Below are 21,643 nucleotides of genomic sequence, written 5' to 3'. Positions count from 1 at the left end.
AGTGTAGATGACATTTTCAACACAATATTAAAAACAATTTACTATATTTCCACTCTCTGCATCATCAGCATCAGTTTCTCATGACTGCATTATAATTACATTCTATTCTCATTCCTCTCCAGGCCACGCTCGATATTTCACTCTCAATGATTTCACCACTGTCAGACACGTAGGTACGTTTCTGTTTCTTTTGTTACTGTCGAAAATGAATATTTTTGCATATGAAACTTGACTTGTTCTTTTAAATTCTTTTCTTTAGGACAAATGCTCAGGAGAAGGCTGGTTTTCCTTTTCTGCAACATATTAGGGACTGTGTCTGTATTGACAGAGACCACAGATGGTGTGATCTACTCCATCCTCTGGCTAATTTTCATAGATTTTGGCACTGCTAACCAGGAGTAAGGGGTACCTTATACATTGTGAAGATGGGCCAATGCACCTAGAAGCTCAGATTGGGGCTGACAGAAAACAATCTGTTGGGTTTTGAATCACAGAGCACTTAGAAACACAAATTATAATAAAACAATTGGCCCATTATTCAGTTATAGTCCTCATCCCACATTTTAAGATAAGATTATGCTTTCTGCATAAGTGCAAGAGAAATCCCTGAAAGATTCTGTCGTTTTTAGAATTTATCCCCTTGTTGGCTTCCAACAGGCTTTAAAAAATCTTAACGCACATTATGATTTTTAACGAACTTCTCTCAGTCAGAGAAGTTGTTTTAATGTACCCAGACTACACAGGGGATAATTGAAATGTGATCATGCCATAATGATGATTAGTCTGTAATGATTCTCTTAGCTTGAATCATGCTGGCAGAGGCCCTCTGGAAGGGAATGCTTTCTTCAGATAAGCAACGTAAGCCAGCAATCCAAGGATCTGACATAGTGCTACAGGCACTTCTGAACTTGACTGGTCTCTGCTGCAGTGTCATGGAGGTGCTCTGGCTCAATGGAATCCAAAGTTGGGCTTGTGGGTCCATGATTCCACTGCTCCAGCTCATAATTCTCTCATTCTGCATCATTTTCTATTTAAAATCCACAAAACTGAATGTCTGGGTTTTCCAGCAAGATTTGCGAAAGGTGCTACCTGGGGAGGGAGAAGGGGAGGAGTGGGTGGGCTTGCAAATGTGGGAAGGAGAATAGGGAAATGGTGATGAAATGGTGACCCTGTGTGCGGAAGTGCACTTCTCAGGGCTGTACGCATGTGATGCAGGGGATAAGGGAGCCAAGAGGGAGTCCCCATTGTATTGCGGTTCACAAATGAATATTCCCCTGATTTAATGATAGAAAAGTCTGCTTTGGTTGAACCATTTGTTTCCAGGTAGCACTAGTGGTAAAGAACCCGCCTGCCAGTGCAGGAGACATGAGATGTGAGTTCGATCCCTAGCTTGGGAAGATCCCCTGGAAGAGGGCATGGCAACCCACTTCCGTATTCTTGCCTAGAGATTCCCATGGACAGAGGAGCCCGTAGGGCTATGGTCCCTAGGGTCACAGAGAGTCGGACATGACTGAAGTGACTTAGCACACACGCACACAGAGCCCAAGACTCCCACTTTCTCTCTCCCCAGTGCTAAGCTGCCTGGTTTGGCCTTATAGCATCACATTGGGCTGGGAAGAGAGCAGACAGTGGAGGAAGGGCTTCAGATCAGCCCCTAGAGCGCTGACATCCAAGCCTGGGGAGAAAGGAACTTTCTATAGGCAAAGCATCTCCCTGTGAAGATCCTGAGCCTTCTTGTACAAAGGGAACGTCTGTGGCCAGTCTCCCAGGGTTTCCTATTTACACCCCACCATCTTGGCCCATGGCTGAGGGGCAGACCAGGACAAGTCTTCCATCACCAACCCTTCCTGGATCTGCTCTGGTCTTGGGTCACAGGTAGCCACTGTGTAGCCAAATGCCTCATTGGATCCCTCACTGCAATCTCACCATCAATTTCTCAGCTCTTCCTTCTTAAAGCTCTCTTCTTTGTTGACCACTGTCGGCAATGGGGCTACACTCCCCACCCCCAGTGCTAACCTTGGGCAGGGAGCTGAGGAATAAATGGGAAAAGAGAGAGTGAGGCCTCTGAGCCAGGCCTGGACAAAGGAGGCCAGTGGGTTTCTTTGCATACGAGATTCAAGGAGGTGCTCACTCTCAGGGCTGGGTAAACACAGGACAAAGGCCTCCTTAAATTTTGCGCACCAGGCTCCTCATTGGCCTCACCCTAGTCTCAGTCCTGCTGTGAGGGCCGGCTGCACTGTCACCAGATCCCTAGGGGAAGCTGGCTGGGCTGGGGTTACTCATTCATGGCTCGCACTGTGTATTCTTTCTTCCTAGAAAGACTGACTCCACTATGCAACAGGAACCCCGGGGCATGCAAGAATTCTGCAGCATGTGCTGGGCTGAAAGAACCAGCACTTGTGTTCCAGGGGTGATCAGAACACCAACACTCCCCACACGATGCCAGGACAACACTCTGCAGAAGCGGTCCAGTGAGGATGCTGCCATGATTACCTAAATGACCTGCACAAAGAATTTTCCACCTGAAGGCTTGGAGGGGCTAGCCCTTCAAACAGATGTGTGAAGCCGGCAGGTTAAGAGGGTAAAGAGCAGGGTTTTCCCCTCCAGATGTTGCTATCACTCCTAGTGATTCTGAGACACCAGGACTGTCTGCAGAATTTGGTGGCAGCATAAGCGTGGTTACACTGTGACCTTTGCTTTATAAAACTTTCTGCTTTTTTCAAAATTCTTGCTAACGTTTCCCACGCACCATGGATGCTGCATAGCTCAGGGGAGTCAATTTAAAAGCTGTCATCTTCTTCTAGGTTTGTACAGAGCAGGACTGAATAAATAAGTCATTCAGTGCTGTGGATCTTTGTTCAGTTGGGTTTGTCCTTGTAACATGTCATGGGCTCTGAGGCACCCATGTTCCATTTCCAAAGGGCTCTTTGCAAACCCTTTTTGAAGCTGTCATTTGAATCACTGCTCATGAGAGCAGCATTTATAATGGCCACGTTGTCCACACTATCTAAATGCTGTGGTATCGCTGGATTTTCTATGTGTTTGCCAGCTCTGAAAGGTCTCCTGTGACCTGCTTCTGCAGACTGTTCCCATCTGACCTATTCCATAAGGGCTTGGAGCTCCCACTGTCAGGACAGCTGAGGGGCAGGCGCTGAGCGAGAAAAATGCTTGGTGGGGCCGCTCAGGCTTTTAGCAGAATGGCACGCTACATCTTTGTTGTGAAAATGAGTAAGGGTGGGATTCCAGGCTGTTTTTTCCTCATTGGCCCTACAGGCTTTGTCAGTTTCTCCCACTCTGTTGTTTCAATCTGTGCCCATCTCTAACAACGCTTTCTGACACCCTTCATCTTCCGGAGGTTGAATATGGCCCCCTGGAAATAACACCTCACCTTCTAGGCCCTCAGGAGCTCTATAGGATCTGCCCCACAGTAGGGATGGCAGGGGGAGAGCTGGCTGCAGATTCTCTGCATTTCCTCCCACTGAGAGGTGGATTTATGTTCCCCTCCCCTTTAATCCGGGCTTTAAGAATATCAGTGGTTTTCTTTTTTTTCCTTTATTTTATTTTTTTAAATTTTATTTTTAAACTTTACAATATTGTATTGGTTTTGCCAAATATTGAAATGAATCCGCCACAGGTATACATGTGTTCCCCATCCACACACACAGAGGATACAATCTGCCGTCTCAGTCATTGTGAAGTGTGTAGTTCAGTAGTGTTCAGTAAATTCACATTGTTGTGAAACAGATCTCCAGGACTTTCCATAATGCAAGCCTGAAATTCTATACCCATTACACAAATGCCCTCTCCTTCAGTAACATACCCCCATCCCTCAATAATCGCCATTCTGTTTTCCCTTTCTATGAATTTGATGTCTTTAGATAGCTCCTGTAGGGGGAATTATACAGTATTTGTCTTTTTGCAACTGGTACATTTCACTTAGCATTATGTCCTCCAGGTTCATCTATGCTGTAGCATGTGACAGGATTTCCCTATTTTCTAGGGTGGAATGGTATTCCACTGTGTGTATGTGCCACTTTCTGCTTGTCCATTCATCTGCTGATGGGCATTTGGGTTGCTTCCACCTTTTGTGCATTGTGCACAGTGCTGCTATGACATGGGTATGAAGACACCTCATCAGGACCCTGATTTCAATGCTCCTGGATACACACCCAGAAATGGGACTGTGGATCGTACGGTAGCTCTATTTTTAGCTTTTTGAGGAACTTCCATACTATTCTCTTTTTTAGTTTTTTTTTTTTTCATACTATTTTCTGTTGCACTGTTTTATAATCCCACCCACAGTGCGCAAAGATCTAATTTCTTCATATCTGTCTGACATTTTAAAATTTCTGTTTTGAGAGTAGCCACCCTGAGGGTGTAAGGTGATAACTGTAGCTTTGATTTGCATTTTTATGATCATTAGTGATGTTGAGAACCTTTAGAGCACTGGCAGTTTCCAATCTCTCTGCTGGAGTGACCACATGAAGAGGTCCTGGCAGCACACAGAGAGGGAGAGTGGTCCAGCTGAGCCCACCTCTCCAGCCATCCCTGCAAGGGGCCTACCTGTGAGTGAGCCTTCTTGGACCTTCTATACCACTGATCCCCAAAGTGACCCTAGTTGATGTTACATGGAGCAGAAGAACTGCTCAGTTAAACCCTTCCCAATTTCCTGATCCACACAATTGTGAGAAATAATAAAACTGGTTGTTAGGAGCCATCCTAATGGGTATGAGGTTTTTCAACAAAATTTTGACAAAGTTTTAAGCCACAAAAATTTGGGATAGTTCCTCATGCAGCAACAGATAACTGCAATAGTGGGCAGATGGCGTTTCTCTGACTGTTGTTTAGATCTGCTGAATTAAATATTCCTTCATGACACAATTTCTAGAGGAGCAGTACCCGAAACCCCATCCTCTGATTACTGGTTTACCTGTATCCTTTCTTTGGGCAATCACTGGTTTGTCCCTCAAGGGGTCTAACTGTAGTGGGTTTGGATTTGTGCTGAAAATAAGTGCATGGTCAAAATATACTTCAGTGCTGAATTAAGGTCTAACACTGATTTTGGTTGCAGCTGATTAGCACTAACACTGTAGGTGATGAGAAGGTCTGAAGTTGTTGAGGTTGCATGTATATGTCCATTGCTCATCTTGACTTGCAGGCCACCCTCCCATTCATCAATCCCCACCAGCATACTCTCTGGCCCCTGACTGCAGTGATGCAAGAGAACAATAAGATAGGAAGCTATGCCCCAGTTACCAAGTCCTTCTAGATTCTCTAATGCCTTTTTACCACAACCAGAAAGGTAATACCAGTGCTTCTGGCTTTATCATCCAGCTCATGTGCAAATGTTTAGTTGCTCATAGCCTGGACTTTTTGATGGGCTTGGCTGTGACTGTACCTGCTTGGTGGCATCTAGAGTTTCAGTACCAGGGCCAGAGGCAGAGGGATGGGCATGGAGGAGAAAAGAAGGATTACAGTCGATAGTATTATAGTCTTTGACTCTCTTCACATAGGACCAGTGATTATGATTACATTTTTAGAACAGAAAGCAAAATACAAAATAGAAATAACTTTCTCATGAAGACATCCACCCCCGTTACCCGTCATAGTTCGGTTTGGTTTCTTACCATCACATTTCCGTTTATTTGCTTCATAGCACTGCTCATGATCTGTAACTAGCTCATGCATTTTGGTTTTATTCCCCTGCTTTTTTCCCCCATGAGAATGTGAGCTCTAGGCCATCAGCATCTCCTTTGTCTTGCTTACCCATGTACCACCAGCTCCCAGCCCCGAGCCTGATGACAGGTGATCAGTAAATACTAGCAGAATAAATGGAAGAATTAAGAAACCAAAGAGTCTCTCCGTCTCCCCTGCCAAAAATCCATTAGGTCAGTGCTTTTAAAACTTCAATATGCTTAAGAATTGCCCAGGTATCTTGCTAAATATGCAGATTTTGATCAAGCTGGTCTGGGATGAAGCCTGGAAATTTGCATGTTTAACTATCTCCCAGGTGATGCTGTTGCTGCTGCCGCCACTGGTCCCACACTCCTGGAAGCAAGGCCCTGGACTGAGCTCCCTGAGGAGAGACTGTGTCCTACTCATCTTTATACTCTCAGCTCAGTGAGGTGCTTGGTTTACAATAAGTGTTCAAAAATTGATTTTTTGAGTGAATGGATGAAACCAACCAGTCACAGAAATCTATGAAAAACCCAGCAAACCAAAGCTTAGGAGACCGGTGGAGGCACTCAGTGACCTGAAACTTCAATGAAGACTCTGGGGGGCTTTCTATTCCTTCTACTTCCATTAAAGAGCTGGGCAGAGGAAGCCAAGGTTAGGGAAAGGGGTTCTCCCATCCTGAGCCTACAGACAGAGATTTTCTCTCTTGGTTGTAACAATAATTAAAAAAAAATACATACCTACAGAGGTATCTAGGAAATGCAAAATTTCTGAGGCAGGCCCAGTTCATTTTCTCTCATCCTTTCTTCCCTTCTCCTACTTTTTAGCCTTTATATTCTCTGCCTTTCTTGCTCTTTTTCTTTCTGTCTCTTTCTAATTTCATTTCCATCTGACATACTGATTTGAACACAGGAGAGTTAGAGGATAATTGCAGAGGATAGTTCTTCTGGCTACTCATGTAGATCTTCTTTGCTGAGAAGGGGCAGAAAATGGCCTAAGGATAAGGTCCTGGTGACTGCACTATTCTTGTGTTCAATGGACAATTCACCACTGACATCAGGCACAACACTATCCCACATGACCTTTTCTAGAAAGTAAATAATTCATGAGCAGGAATTTCTATTGTTAACTCAACAACATCTCTTTCCTTTCTCCCCTTGTCTCTATTAAGAAATACTATAGAATCTGTTCTCTATAGTGGCTGTACTAGTTTGCATTCCCACCAACAGTGTAAGAGGGTTCCCTTTTCTTCACACCCTCTCCAGCATTTATTGCTTATAGACTTTTGGATTGCAGCCATTCTGACTGGCATGAGATGGTACCTCATTGTGGTTTTGATTTGCATTTCTCTGATAATGAGTGATGTTGAGCATCTTTTCATGTGTTTGTTAGCCACCTGTATGTCTTCTTTGGAGAAATGTCTGTTTAGTTCTTTGTCCCATTTTTTGATTGGGTCGTTTATTTAAAAAACTGGAAATAGAACTGCCATATGATCCAGCAACCCCACTGCTGGGCATACACACCGAGGAAACCAGAATTGAAAGAGACACGTGTACTCCAATGTTCATTGCAGCACTGTTTACAATAGCCAGGACATGGAAGCAACCTAGATGTCCATCAGCAGATGAATGGATAAGAAAGCTGTGGTACATGTACACAATGGAATGTTACTCACCTATTAAAAAGAATGCGTTTGAATCAATTTTAATGAGGTGAATGAAACTGGAGCCTATTATATAGAATGAAGTAAGTCAGAAAGAAAAACACCAATACAGTATACTAACGCATATATACAGAATTTAGAAAGAAGGTAACGATGACCCTATATGTGAGACAGCAAAAGAGACACAGATATAAAGAACAGACTTTTGGACTCTGTGGGAGAAGGTAAGGGTGTGATGATTTGAGGGAATAGCATTGAAACATGTATATTACCATATATTAAATAGATCTTCAGTCCAGTTTCGATGCATGAGACAGGGTGCTCAGGGCTGGTGCACTGGGATGACCCTGAGGGATGGGATGGGGAGGGAGGTGGGTGGGAGGGTCAGGATGGGGGACACATGTACACCCATGGCTGATTCATGTCAATGTATGGCAAAACCCACTACAATATTGTAAAGTAATTATCCTCCAATTAAAATCAATAAATTCAAAAAAGAGAACTACTATAGAATCTATTAAAAGCAACAGGTACAATTCCTTGAAAGGCTTCCACAGGCACACTGAGAATAGAATGAGGGTGCTTACTTGTTAATCCTAACAAAATTCACTGTCCAGTTTTAACAAGAAGCCATTCCATACTTTACACAGGTTGAAGGCTTTTAATAATAAGTTCAAAAGACACGCTGTCGGGGGGCAGAGTGTGTAGCACCCTCATTCTTAGTGCATTCCATAAGAACTCACAGGGTGTCAACCTTACTATGCCATCCCTGCTTTGCTGACTTCCATAGAAGTCATTTACTTCCACTTTAGTGACTTGCATAGAAGCACATACATATGCTTCTGTACATAGAAATTACAAATTTGTTCATAACTGTTTTGCTTTTCCCTTTCATGAACTAGCTCATAACTAACAATTCACTCTGTGGTCATGACAATCTTTTAAAATATTAATAAAAACAAAAACAAATTGAGTATTACCATACACGAAACTGCAAATCATGGGACCCAAATATGTGTGCGCTCCTCAAGATAAATATTCATTTCTGCCTGTGACAGTGAATATTCAGCCTCCCACATCTTCCTCTACGCTGCTTCTCCTTCCCGCTCAGGAAAGATGACCAAGAATAACGTGTCGTTTCCTCCTTCCTTGCTTCTGTCCACGTCTGTCTTGCCCTGGGTGCACTTTCCCTCTGCCTCACTGGTGTTCTCTTTTCCAAGTGCTACCTTGAGATATAAGTTTCCTGATTTTCTTGAAGGCATATAGCTGTCTGGTTAAATATGTTTTCTCTGGCTCTGAATACTAATCTCACCTGGGTGGGGAACCCTCTAGAAGTTCTTTAATATCTCTGAGTTTCATTTGAAAGATGGGAGGAACCCCTTCCCAAGGCTGTCCTGATGACTGATAGAGAGGATGCTTATAAGGTGCTGAAGACCGAATGGACAACTGTGGCCGATAGGAGGAACTCAGCAAATGTCGCCAGGTCGCTTATGTTGAAGGGGTGAGGTAGCTTAAAAAAATGTCTGAATACGAAACAGACACACACATTAGTGCTGTGTCTCTACTGTCATGATTTCCCAAGTGAGCTCGTGTGTATGTGTACCTGTATCTGAGGTTCTTGGTCTTGGAAAGAGGGGTCAGAGTGACTCTGTAAAGTGGCAGCCAACCCCAGAGGAGGTGCTAGCAGCTTCCAGAATGAAAGGCAGGGCCACTTTCCCTGGTCAGGCACATTAGATCTGCTTTTCTTTGTAACTTGTTTGGACTCTCACGCTGTTGAGAGTTGTCACTAGGAAAATCCAGCCCCAACCCAGAATGCCCCAGTCCACTCAATGAGAACCACAATCACCTGCTTCTAAGCATAGCTCCAAGGTTTCAGTTCTATGAAAACTTTCCACAGTTGTCCCATTCCGCTTAGTTTATACACAAGATGAGTTCATGGGAGAACATCCATTTTTTAGGAAATATTTTCCTGTAAAAGTCAGTATTCGCAGTAGAGGGTGTGGACTCTCCGTCTTTTACCCTTGGGTGTTGCCATTTCACTGTCCACTGGCCAGTGTCCCTCTGCCTGCCCCAGCATCTCTCTGCCTGAGGACTTTCTCTGGACATAAGAACCCTCTCTGCTTATGCACAGGGCAGACGAGAACCGCCAGGGAATTAAGTCTCCTCTTCCCAGCAGTCCTCAGTCGATGACTGATGGAAACTGAGGTATACATACCACCTCCCTTGTCCATGGTCTCTCTGGCTTCTCGCATGGGACTGAGCTCCAATTACCCAAGAAGTGACTTGTGGCTGCCCTCCCTTTCATGTCTTCCCTTCTCATGTCCCACCAGTGTTTTCTGGGATCACTTCCCCAACAGACTATTTACACTTGATTCCTGGTTTCAGGGACTGCCTACGGGAGAATCTGAACTGAGACTGTAATTTTTTTTAATTTATTTTTTTAATTGGAGGAAAGTTGCTTTACAATGTTGTGATGGTCTCTGCAGTACGACAATGCAAATCAGCCATAATTATACATATATCACCTCTCTCTTGAGCCTGCCTACTCTCCATCCATCCTAGTCCTTTGGATCATCACAGAGCACCTGGCTGGGCTCCCTGCGTTATACAGCGACTTCTCACCAGCTATCTGTTTTACACATGATAGCGTATGTATGTCTATGCCACCTTCTCCACTCATCTCATTCTCTCCTTCCCGCACTATATCCACGAGTCTCTGTAACTGTGTCTCCACATTAGAAAGTCATCTCCCCTTCACTCCAGCTGTTTCCTACAAAAGATTCAGTTTGGCCTTTTTGCTCTGCTCTGTGGAGCTGATGCTGATATGCCCCTAGTGGAAGTAGATACCTATCTTTGTGGGGAAGTTTATGGGTAATGGCTGCCAGCAAAACAAGCTTGGGCATGAAAAGAGAAAATGCTAAGGGTTTCTTTAAGGCATAGGAAGACAGGCAAAAAACAAATTATCCATCAAAGGTTATATGTTAAGATTAGTAAGCTCTTTTGTGAAGCTTCATCTTGCTTCCCTTCTCTTAACCCCTGAGACCCAGGGAGGCCTGCAAGAGTTTTAATGTGATTTCTAGAATGTGCTTAACTTTCAGAGAGGGAACAGCTTAGCCCCTGGGAGAATTCCATTAATACAATTTTGCAATAGAAAAGCTTCCTATTGCCTAATCTTAGTAGATCTGTTTTATGGACAGTAAGTGGGTAAAAGCTGAGTTTGTGACTTGGTAACTGTGAATACACAATTTTTGAGTGCTTAGAATTGTGGAATAAAGAAGAGATTTTCTGTGTGTGCAGAAAGGAGGTACAGAACTCCAGAAATGACCATTTACTAAAACAGAATGAAACAGGAGCATGCCATATCCAAGTAGCCACCATAAAGTAACACAAGGGAGGGAAAAAGAGAGGAACCAGTTACTTCAATCTTTCTCCAACTCTCCTAATAAATAAGACCTTTGATATAACCTTAAAACCACTTATTCGTAGCCATCTTTACTTATATTTCTACTTTTGCTTAGTTGTACATCAATCACTCAACAGCTACTAAATTGAGCATATACAATGCATCAGGCACAGTTGTAGGCACCGGGGACACAGTGGTGGACAGAAGAGAACAAGTCCTAGCTCTCACAGACCTTGCCCTTGAATGTGGTAGACAATAAACAAACAAACATACACTGTAATATATCAGATCATTTTAGGTGCTAGGAAGAAAAAGAAATCAGAGTAAGAAAAGAGTTGCTATTTGGAAGTAGGTGATCAGGGAGGGCCTCTCTGCATGAAGTGAGGGGACAAGATAGGTGAGGTCTCCACCTTCTGGGTGGAGCCATCAGCAAAGCAAAGGCAGGAGGAACAGCAGGGGAGCCAGGGTATCTGGGGACAGGAGACGGGTCAACCACATGGATGGGGCAAATCTTGTGATAGGGAAGTCATCGGAGGGTAGGGAGGTAATGAGAACTATGTTATAAAAAATTCAACTATGGCTATTTGTAGCAGCTAGACTGTAAGGGTAAGAGTGGAAGCAGGAAGGGCAGTTAGGAAACAATGAAGTAGCCTGGGTGAGCAGAAGTGCTGGCTTGGACCAGGCTGGTAGAGGTGGAGGTGGTGATAGGCAGATTTCAGATGCACTCTTAAGGCAGACTTGGTGATAGGCTGCATGAAGTGTGTGTTGGGGGAGAGGAGGAGACTGACTAATGGATGATGAAGGTTCTGATCCAACCCATTTGGGTAAATGATATGCTATTTCCTGGAACAGGGGAACACTGTGGGAGAAACATTATTTGAGGAAAATCAGAAATTTAGTTTTGTATGTGTTAAAGTTTGAGCCAATTATAAGACATCTAGGTGGAGGCCACCCAAGACAGACAGGTCATGGTGGAGAGTTCTGAGAAAACATGAAGAAGGGAGAAGGGAATGGCAAACCACTTCAGTATGCTTGCCTTGAGAACCCCATGAATGGTATGAAAAGACAAAAAGATACGACACTGAAAGATGAACTTCCCAGGTCAGTAGGTGCCCAACATGCTACTGGAGAAGAGTGGAGAAATAGCTCCAGAAGGAGTGAAGTCTGAGCCAAAACGAAAACAACGCCCAATAGTGGCTAAGACTGGTGATGGAACTAAAGTCCAATGCTGCACATAAGAACACTGCATAGGAACCTGGAGTGTTTGGTCCATGAATCAGGGTAAAGTGGAAGTGGTCAAACAGGAGATGGCAAGAGTGAACATCGATATTTTAGGAATCTGTAAACTAAAATGGACCAGGACGGGCAAATTTAATTCAGATGACCATTATATCTACTAGTATGGGCAAGAATTCCTCAAAAGAAATGGAGTAGCCCTCACAGTCAACAAGAGTCCGAAATGCAGACTTGGGTGCGGTCTCAAAAATGACAGAATGATCTCTGTTCATTTCCAAGGCAAACCATTCAATATCACAGTAATCCAAGTCTATGCCCCAACCACTAATGCTGAAGAAGCTGAAGTTGAATGGTTCTATTGAAGACCTACATGACATTCTAGAACTAACACCAAAAAAGATGTTCTTCTTATCATGGGGGACTGGAATATAAAAGTAGAAAGTCAAGAGATACCTGGAGTAACAGGCAGGTTTGGCCTTGGAGTATGGAATGAAGCAGGGCAAAGGCTAACAGAGTTTTTCCAAGAGAATGCACTGTTCACAGCAAACACTCTCATCAAACAACATAAGAGATGACTCTACATGTGGACATCACCAGATGGTCAATACTGAAATCAGATTGATTATATTTTTTGCAGCCAAAGATGGAGAAGCTCTACACAGTCAGCAAAAACAAGACCAGGAGCTGACTGTGGCTCAGATCATGAACTCCTTATTGCCAAATTCAGACTTAAGTTGTAGAAAGGAGGGAAAACCACTAGGCCATTCAGGTATGTCCTAAATCAAATCACTTACAATTATACAGTGGAAGTGAGAAATAGATTCAAGTGATTAGATTTGATAGACCAAGTGCCTGAAGAACTATGGATGGAGGTTCATATCTCTGTACAGCAGGCAGTGATCAAAACCATCCCCAAGAAAAAGAAATGCAAAAAGGCAAAATAATTGCCTGAGGAGGCCTTACAAATTGTTGAGAAAAGAAGAGAAGTAAAAGGCAAAGGAGCAAAGGAAAGATATACCCATCTGAATGCACAGTTCTAAAGAACAGCAAGGAGAGATAAGAAAGCCTTCCTAAGTGGTCAGTGCAAAGAAATAGAGGAAATCAACAGAATGGGAAAGACTAGAGATGTCTTCAAGAAAATCAGCAATACCAAGGGAACATTTCATGCAAAGATGGCCACAATAAAGGACAGAAATGGTATGGACCTAACAGAAGCAGAAGATATTAAGAAGAGGTGGCAAGAATACACAGAAGAACTAAACAAAAAAACATCTTAATAACCCAGATAACCATGATGTGATCACTGACCTAGAGCCAGACATCCTGGAATGTGAAGTCAAGTGGGGCTTAGGAATCATCACTATGAGCAAAGTTAGTGGAGGTGACGGAATTCCAGTTGAGCTATTTCAGATCCTAAAAGATGATGCTCTTAAAGTGCTGTACTTAACATGCCAGCAAATTTTGAAAACTCAGCAGTGACCACAAGACTGGAAAAGGTCAGTTTTCATTTCAATCCCAAAGAAAGGCAATGCCAAAGAATGTTCAAACTACCATACAATTGCACTCATTTCACATGCTAGCAAAGTAATGCTCAAAATGCTCCAAGCTAGGCTTCGATAGTACATGAACTGAGAACTTCCAGATATTCAAGCTGGATTTAGAAAAGGCAAAGGAACCAGAGATCAAATTGCCAGCATCTGTTGGATCATAGAAAAGGCAGAAAAATTCCAGAAATACATTTACTTCTGCTTCATTGACTACACTAAAGCCTTTGACTGTGTAGATCACAACAAACTGTGGAAAATTCTTAAAGAGATGGGAATACTAGACCACTGTACCTGCCTCCTGAGAAACCTGTATGCAGGTCAAGAAGCAACAGTTAGAACTAGACATGGAACAACAGACTGGTTCCAAATTGGGAAAGGAGTACATCAAGGCTGTATATTGTCACCATGCTTATTTAACTTATATGCAGAGTACATCATGAGAAATGCCGGGCTGGATGAAGCACAAGCTGGAATCAAGATCACAGGAGAAATATCAATAACCTCAGATATGCAGATGACACCAGCCTTATGGCAGAAAGCAAAGAGGAACTAAAAAGTCTCTTGATGAGGGTGAAAGAGGAGAATGAAAAAGCTGGCTTAAAACTCAACACTGAAAAACTAAGATCTTGTTATCTGGTCCCATCACTTCATGGCAAATAGATGGGGAAACAATGGAAACAGTGACAGACTTTATTTTCTTGGGCTCCAAAATCATTACAGATGGTGATTGCAGCCATGAAATTAAAAGATGTTTGCTCCTTAGAAGAAAAGCTATGACCAAACTAAACAGTGTATTAAAAAACAGAGACATTAGTTTGCCTATAAAGGTCCATATAGTCAAAGCTATGGTTTTTCCAGTAGTCATGTATGGATGTGAGAGTTGGACCATAAAGAAGGCTGAATTTTAAAGAATTGATGCTTTTGAACTATGGTGTTGGAGAAGACTCTTGAGAGTCCATTGGGCTGCAAAGAGATCCAAACAACCAATCCTAAAGGAAATCAATCCTGAATATTCATTGAAAGGACTGATTATGAAGCTGAAGCTCCAATACTTTGGCTACCTGATGTGGAGAGCTGACTCATTAGAAAAGACCCTGATGCTGGGAAAGATTGAGGTCAGGAAGAAAAGGGGATGACAGAAGTTGAGATGGTTGGATGGCATCATTGACTCAATGGACAGGAGTTTGAGCAAGCTCCGGGAGTTGGTGAAGGACAGGGAAGCCTGGGGTGCTGCACTCCATGGGGTCCCAAAGAGTCGGACACGACTGAGTGGCTGAACAACAACAGGGGGAGGCATAGAGGAGGCAGTTAGACACAAGGGTCTGGACAGCAAGGGGAGAGGGTGGGACTAGAGATACATATTTAGGAAACACCAGTTGTGTGGATGGTATTTAAAATCATGAGCTAGGAAGAGTTCACTTAGGGGCTCTAAGAGAGAAGGGAGGGGACACCCAATAATTGGAGGCTGGGTCATAGCCACCTTTAGAGGGAGAAGAAGTGGTCTGGGAGCAACAAAGAGCAAGGGGCTATTACTCCGTAGCAGCTTTATATTAGGCTGGGCAACTGGGCAGTTTCGTATTAAAAAAATAAACTGAGTACCAAATAAAATAGAAGCCTCAGTTGTGATGTCTCTGGGATAGAGTGTAAAGGATTGCAGCTGGGACCTTCTGCACTTGGATGAACTTGAAGCACACAGGCTGTTGGGGTGGGGATATTTGGGAGGGTGGTTCTTCCTGTCCATCCCTCTCCCAACTCCTCTCCTAACCTTCCATCTCCCACTCTTCCTCCTTTGCTTTCTTCTTCTCTTCCTTCTCTTTTCCCTCCACTCCACTAGTCAGTGAGCCTGGGGTTCCAGGACAGAAGAAAGCTTCCCCTGAGGTATGGGTCACTGGCAAGGTCATTTTACTTTAAACGTCCATCCCAGACGTTTCACTAATTGGGAATTCATTAAGATTTGTAAAACGTCAGAATGCAAATTCTCCTGAAAGGGGAGTTTATTTGTTCTTCACAGTTCAGTGTGAATTACTTTAATCAGATAATCAGTTAACAGCTGGTTGAGATCAATGTGTACTATATTTTCTGTTTAAAAAAAAAAATCTCACTAGGAATAGAGCAGAGATTCTCAAGTTTTATCATGCATAAGATTGACTTTGGAAGCTCATTAAAATGCAGAGTCCTAGATTCCATCCCCAGAAATCCCCACTTCCTGGATCCAGATGATTCTGATGCAAGTGGCTTTTGAACCACATGGGGAAACACTGGGTAGAGAGGATTAGACAGAACTTTGGGAATCACTGTATTTCTGTGGAGAATGTCCTTGGCAAATTGCCAGAAGGAAGACTTTTGAAGCAGGTCTCGGGATCTTTGAAGAAGGAGACAGGAAGGGGGAAGAGATCCTAGAATGGACGGAAATGGAGAAAGCTAATGCCTTCTCTGTGACCTTGTTGTCATCGGAACCCCCCAAAGGCTTCTAGGGTGTACTATGGAACTGAGAATTTACGACGCAAAAAGCACGGGATTAAGTATTAAGCACTTTCCAGACATTGACTCATTTAATTCTTATCTCTTGCCTCTGCCTGAGGTACTTTATAATCCTTGTTTGTGGATTAAAGAGGCCGCAAGGGTGCTAAGCGGCAGAGCACGTCTGTAACCTTTGACCGGCTGACTGTAAATCCATGCGCATACCCACCCGGTCGCTTTGCCGAAAGGCACAGACGGGGCCCGGAATCTCAAAGGGGAGGCTGTGATGATCACCCCGCTGCTCAGGAGCGTCAGACTCCGTCCTCAGGAATGGCCTTGCTTTGGTGCCCCCTGGTGGCCGCTAACCTGTAGTGCTGAGAAGTGACGGAAAGACCCATCACTGAATTGAGTCCTGGCTTCCAAGGTCACGAGTATGATTCTTAAAATACAGCGCCTTTTACCTGGTCAAACATGCAAGCCCTTGACTCCCTGTATCTATGCATTTCCAGGGAACTCGTGTTAGAGCTACGTCCCTCATCTTCTGCCTCAGTGACACATGACATGCTTTACAAGCCACAGCCTTTTAACCTGATCACACGGCAGCACACACCTTCCCTCCAACCATTTGGGTTCAGCTGCGGCTGCTGCTGCTAAGTCGCTTCAGTCGTGTCCGACTCTGTGCGACCCCACAGACGGCAGCCCACCAGGCTCCCCTGTCCCTGGGATTCTCCAGGCAAGAACACTGGAGTGGGTTGCCATTTTCTTCTCCAATGCATGAACGTGAAAGTGAAGTCGCTCAGTTGTGTCCAACTCTTAGCGACCCCATGGACTGCAGCCTACCAGGCTCCTCTCCGTCCATGGGATTTTCCAGGCAAGAGTACTGTGCTCAGAGGACCGGCTTACTTTTCATTAATTGATGAGGAAAAGCACTCCTGCTTCTCTACTCTACTAGACCTGCTTCTATTTTTAACAGCCTGTCTTCCAAAACACTGCTGCTGCTGCTGCTGCTGCTAAGTCGCTTCAGTCGTGTCCAACTCTGTGCGACCCCATAGACGGCAGCCCACCAGGCTCCCTCATCCCTGGGATTCTCCAGGCAAGAGCACTGGAGTGGGTTGCCATTTCCTTCTCCAATGCATGAAAGTGAAAAGTGAAAGTGAAGTCGCTCAGTCGTGTCCGACTCCTAGCGACCCCATGGACTGCAGCCTACCAGGCTCCTCCATCCATGGGATTTTCCAGGCAAGAGTACTGGCATGGGGTGCCATTGCCTTCTCCGTCCAAAACACTAGTGGGCTAAAAGTAGACTTACTTACAATACAGTTCTTCATGTACTCAGATGCCAGGAGGAACTAGCTTATGCTTTATCCAAGATGAAACACTTTAAAGAAGCACATTATTTCATGTAACTATTTATTAATATCATTCTTAAAGAGTCCTCTGACAAGAACCCTTTGCAGTAGACCTTGGAAATGAGAGAACTTGAGGCAGAAAGTTGTGAAAAGCGATTTCTGAAGAACTACTTGGTAATAATTTTGGCCAAGGCTCTAAAATGCTTTGGGAGCTTTCTTCCTTAACTTCAAACACTATAGGTCTCTTAGATTTAAACTTAACCCTAGATCTCTGCTTCTACATGATCTAGACAAATTGGATCATCCTGTAGAATTAGGGTTGCCAGATTTAGCAAATAAAAATAGAGGCTGCTTAAATTTCAGATAAACAATGAACTTTTTTTTTTTTTTAACTGTAAGTATGTCCCAAATATTGCATGGATTGCCTAGGACTTTTCTAGTTTTAGCACTGACTGTTATGTTTGGGAACGCCTTCAGTCCCAGGCAAATGAGAACAGTTAGATACCCTAAATAAAATATAAACCATACACTCCTCTTGAGGATTTTACCACTCACTGAGAAGTCTTGTGGAAGAGAAACTATTTTCTTGGTAATAGCTTTACTAAGATATAACTTACATACCATAAAACACCACTTAAAGAATATAATTCATTGATTTGGGATATATTCATAGAGTTGCACAACCAGCACTACTAACTAATTGTAGAATACTTTCATCACCACAAAATCATCACACCTCTCCATTCTCCCCTCCCTCTGGTCTTTGGAAACACTCATTTATTTACCTTCTGTCTCTCTGGATTTGCCTATTTCGGGCATTTCCTATTAAAGAAATCATGCAACACACGACTATCCTTTGTGACTGGCTTCTTTCACTTAGCAAAATGTTTTGAAGGTTCATCCATGTTGTAGCATAATTCAGTACTCCATTCCTTTTTATTGCCAAATAGTATACCACTGTATGAATATGCCACATTTTGCTTATTCGTTCTTCAGCTGAATAGTATTTGTTCCTAACTTACGGTTATTATGAGTAACGCTGCTCTAAACATTCTTGTACAAGTTATTGTGTGATGTAGGTTTTCATTTCTCTTGGGTACATATACCTAGGAGTAGAATTCCTGAGTTTTATAGGAACTGTGTAATTTTCTGAGGAATTTCCAAACTGTTTCTAGTGTCCACACCATTTTACATTCCCATCAGTAATGTATGTGTTTTTCAATTTCTCTATATCTTTGTTAACACTCATCTCTCTATTTGATCACAGGTATGCTAGTGGGTGGGAAATGGTATCTTTCTGTGGTTTTGATTCATATTACTCTAATGACTAAAGATGCTGAGTATCTTTTCATGTGCTTATTGGCCATCTATATATTTTATGTATATCATTTGGAGAAATTCTGAAATCCTTTGCTCAGTTTTTAAACTGGGTTACCTGATTTTCTTTGGTTGAGATTTAAGATTAATAAAGGAAACTAAAGATGATTCAAATAAATGGAAAGATACCCAACATTATTGGAAGAATATTGTTAAAATGGCCATACTACCCAAAGCAATCTACAGATTTAATGTGATCCCTATCAAACTACCCATGACATTTTTCATAGAACTAGAACAAATAATCCTAAAGTTTACACAAAAACATAAAAGACCCAGACTTGCCAAACCAATCCTGAGGAGAAAGAACAAAGCAGGAAGCACAACCCTTCCAGACTTCAGACAGTACTGCAAAGCTACCCTAAACAAAGCAGTGTGGTATTGGCACAAAACCAAATATACAGATCAATGGAACAGAACACAGAGTCCAGAAATAAACCTGCACACCTATGGCCAATTAATATTTGACAAGGGAGGCAATAATATAAAATGGGAAAAAGACAGTCTCTTCAACAAGTGGTGCTGGAGAAGTTCAACAGTTCCATGTAAATTAATAAAGTTAGAACACATCTTCATACCATGCACAAAAATAAACCCAAAATGGCTTACAAGACTCCATAAAACCCCTAGAAGAGAACATAAGCAAAACATTCTCTGACACTATCATACCGATATTTTCTTAGGTCTTCCAAGGCGATAGCCATAAAAACAAAAATAAACAAATGAGGCCTAATCAAACTTATAAGCTTTTGCACAGCAAAGAAAACCATAAACAAAATGAAAAGACAACCTACATAATGGGAGAAAATATTTGCAAATGATGTGACTGACAAGGGCTTAATTTCCAAAATATATAAACAGCTTACACAATTCAACAATAAAAAAAAACCCCACAAAAAGTCTACAAATAACAAATGCTGAAGGTGTGGAGAAAAAGAAACCCTTCTACTCTCTTGATAGGAATGTAAGTTGGTACAACCACTGTGGAGAACAGTATGCAGGTTCCTTAAAAAACAAAAAATAGAACTACCATATGACCCAGCAATTCCACTATTGAGCATATACCCAGAGAAAACCATAATTCAAAAAGATACAGGCACCTCAATATTGCAGCACTATTTACAATAGTCAGGACATGGAAGCAACCTAAATGTCCATCAACAGAGGAATGTATAAAAAAGATGTACATATATGTACACAATGGAATATTAGCCATAAAAAGAACAAAATGATGCCATTTGCAGCAATATGGATGAAGTTACTTTAAGTGAAGTAAGTCAAACACAGAAAGACAAATATCATATGATATTGCTTATATGTGGAATCTAAAAAAGGGGTACCAATGAACTTATTTATAAAACAGAAGTAGAGTCACGAATGTAGAAAATAAACTTATGGTTACCAGGGCATGGGGAGGGGGATAGACTGGGAGATTGGAACTGACATACATACATTACTATAAAATAGATAACTGATGAGAACCTACTGTATTGCATAGGGAACTCTACTCAATACTCTGTAATGGCCTACATGGGAAAAGAATCCAAAATAAAAGAGTGGATATATGCATATATGTAACTGATTCATTTTGCTCTACACCCGAAGCTAATGCAACATTGTAAATCAACTATACTCCAATAAAAAATTTTAAAACAGATTATGCATATGTGAAAAAGAAAAAAATACTAAATGTATTAGTACTGTAGTTAAAAAAAAAAAAGATACATGCACCCTTATATTCACAGCAGCACTAGTCACAATAACCAAGTGATGGAGACAATTTAAATGTCCTAGATGAATGGATGAAGATGGTGTGGTTTCTACACAATAGAGTAATACTCAGCCATAAAAAAGAATGAAACAATGCCATTTGCAGCAACATGCATACAACTAGAGATTATCACACTAAGTAAGTCAGAAAGAGAAGAAAAATACCATATGATACCACTTTTATGTAGAATCTAAAATATTACACAAATGAACCTATCTATGAGATGGGAATACCAGACCACCTGACCTGCCTCTTGAGAAACTTGTATGCAGGTCAGGAAGCAACAGTTAGAACTGGACATGGAACAACAGACTGGTTCCAAATAGGAGAAGGAGTACGTCAAGGCTGTATATTGTCACCCTGCTTATTTAACTTATATGCAGAGTACATCATGAGAAACGCTGGACTGGAAGAAACACAAACTGGAATCAAGATTGCTGGGAGAAATATCAATAACCTCAGATATGCAGATGACACCACCCTTATGGCAGAAAGTGAAGAGGAACTAAAAAGCCTCTGGATGAAAGTGAAAGAGGAGAGTGAAAAAGTTGGCTTAAAGCTCAACATTCAGAAAACAAAGATCATGGCATCTGGTCCCATCACTTCATGGTAAATAGATGGGGAAACAATGGAAACAGTGACAGACTTTATTTTTTGGGGCTCCAAAATTACTGTAGATGGTGACTGCAGCCATGAAATTAAAAGACGCTTACTCCTTGGAAGAAAAGTTACAACCAACCTAGACAGCATATTAAAAAGTAGAGACATTACTTTGCCAACAAAGGTCTGTCTAGTCAAGGCTACGGTTTTTCCAGTAGTCATGTATGGATACGAGAGTTGGACTATAAAGAAAGCTGAGCACCGAAGAATTGATGCTTTTGAAGTGTGGTGTTGGAGAAGACTCCTCAGAGTCCCTTGGACTGCAAGGAGATCTAACCAGTCCATCCTAAAGGAAATCAGTCCTGAATATTCATTGAAAGGACTAATGCTGAAGCTGAAAGTCCAATTCTTTGGCCACCTGATGCGAAGATTCATTTGAAAAGGCCCTGATGCTGGGAAAGATTGAAGGTGAGAGAAGGGGACGACAGAGGATGTGATGTCGGATGGCATCACCGACTCATTGATAGTGACTTTGAGTAAACTCTGGGAGTTGGTGATGGACAG

The 21,643-nt window shown here is 42.4% G+C and overlaps 1 long non-coding RNA gene across 3 annotated transcripts in view; it reads right to left on the bottom strand.

The window, feature by feature from the left end:
* LHFPL3 overlaps window positions 1-21,643 on the bottom strand; it is a 658,997-nt gene that overhangs the window by 60,797 nt on the left and 576,557 nt on the right. The gene's annotated exons all lie outside the window — the stretch shown is intronic.

Source organism: Bubalus bubalis, chromosome 8, assembly GCF_019923935.1.
Source record: "Bubalus bubalis isolate 160015118507 breed Murrah chromosome 8, NDDB_SH_1, whole genome shotgun sequence".
Lineage (NCBI taxonomy): Eukaryota > Metazoa > Chordata > Mammalia > Artiodactyla > Bovidae > Bubalus > Bubalus bubalis.
This window is presented reverse-complemented; position numbering and strand designations above follow the sequence as displayed.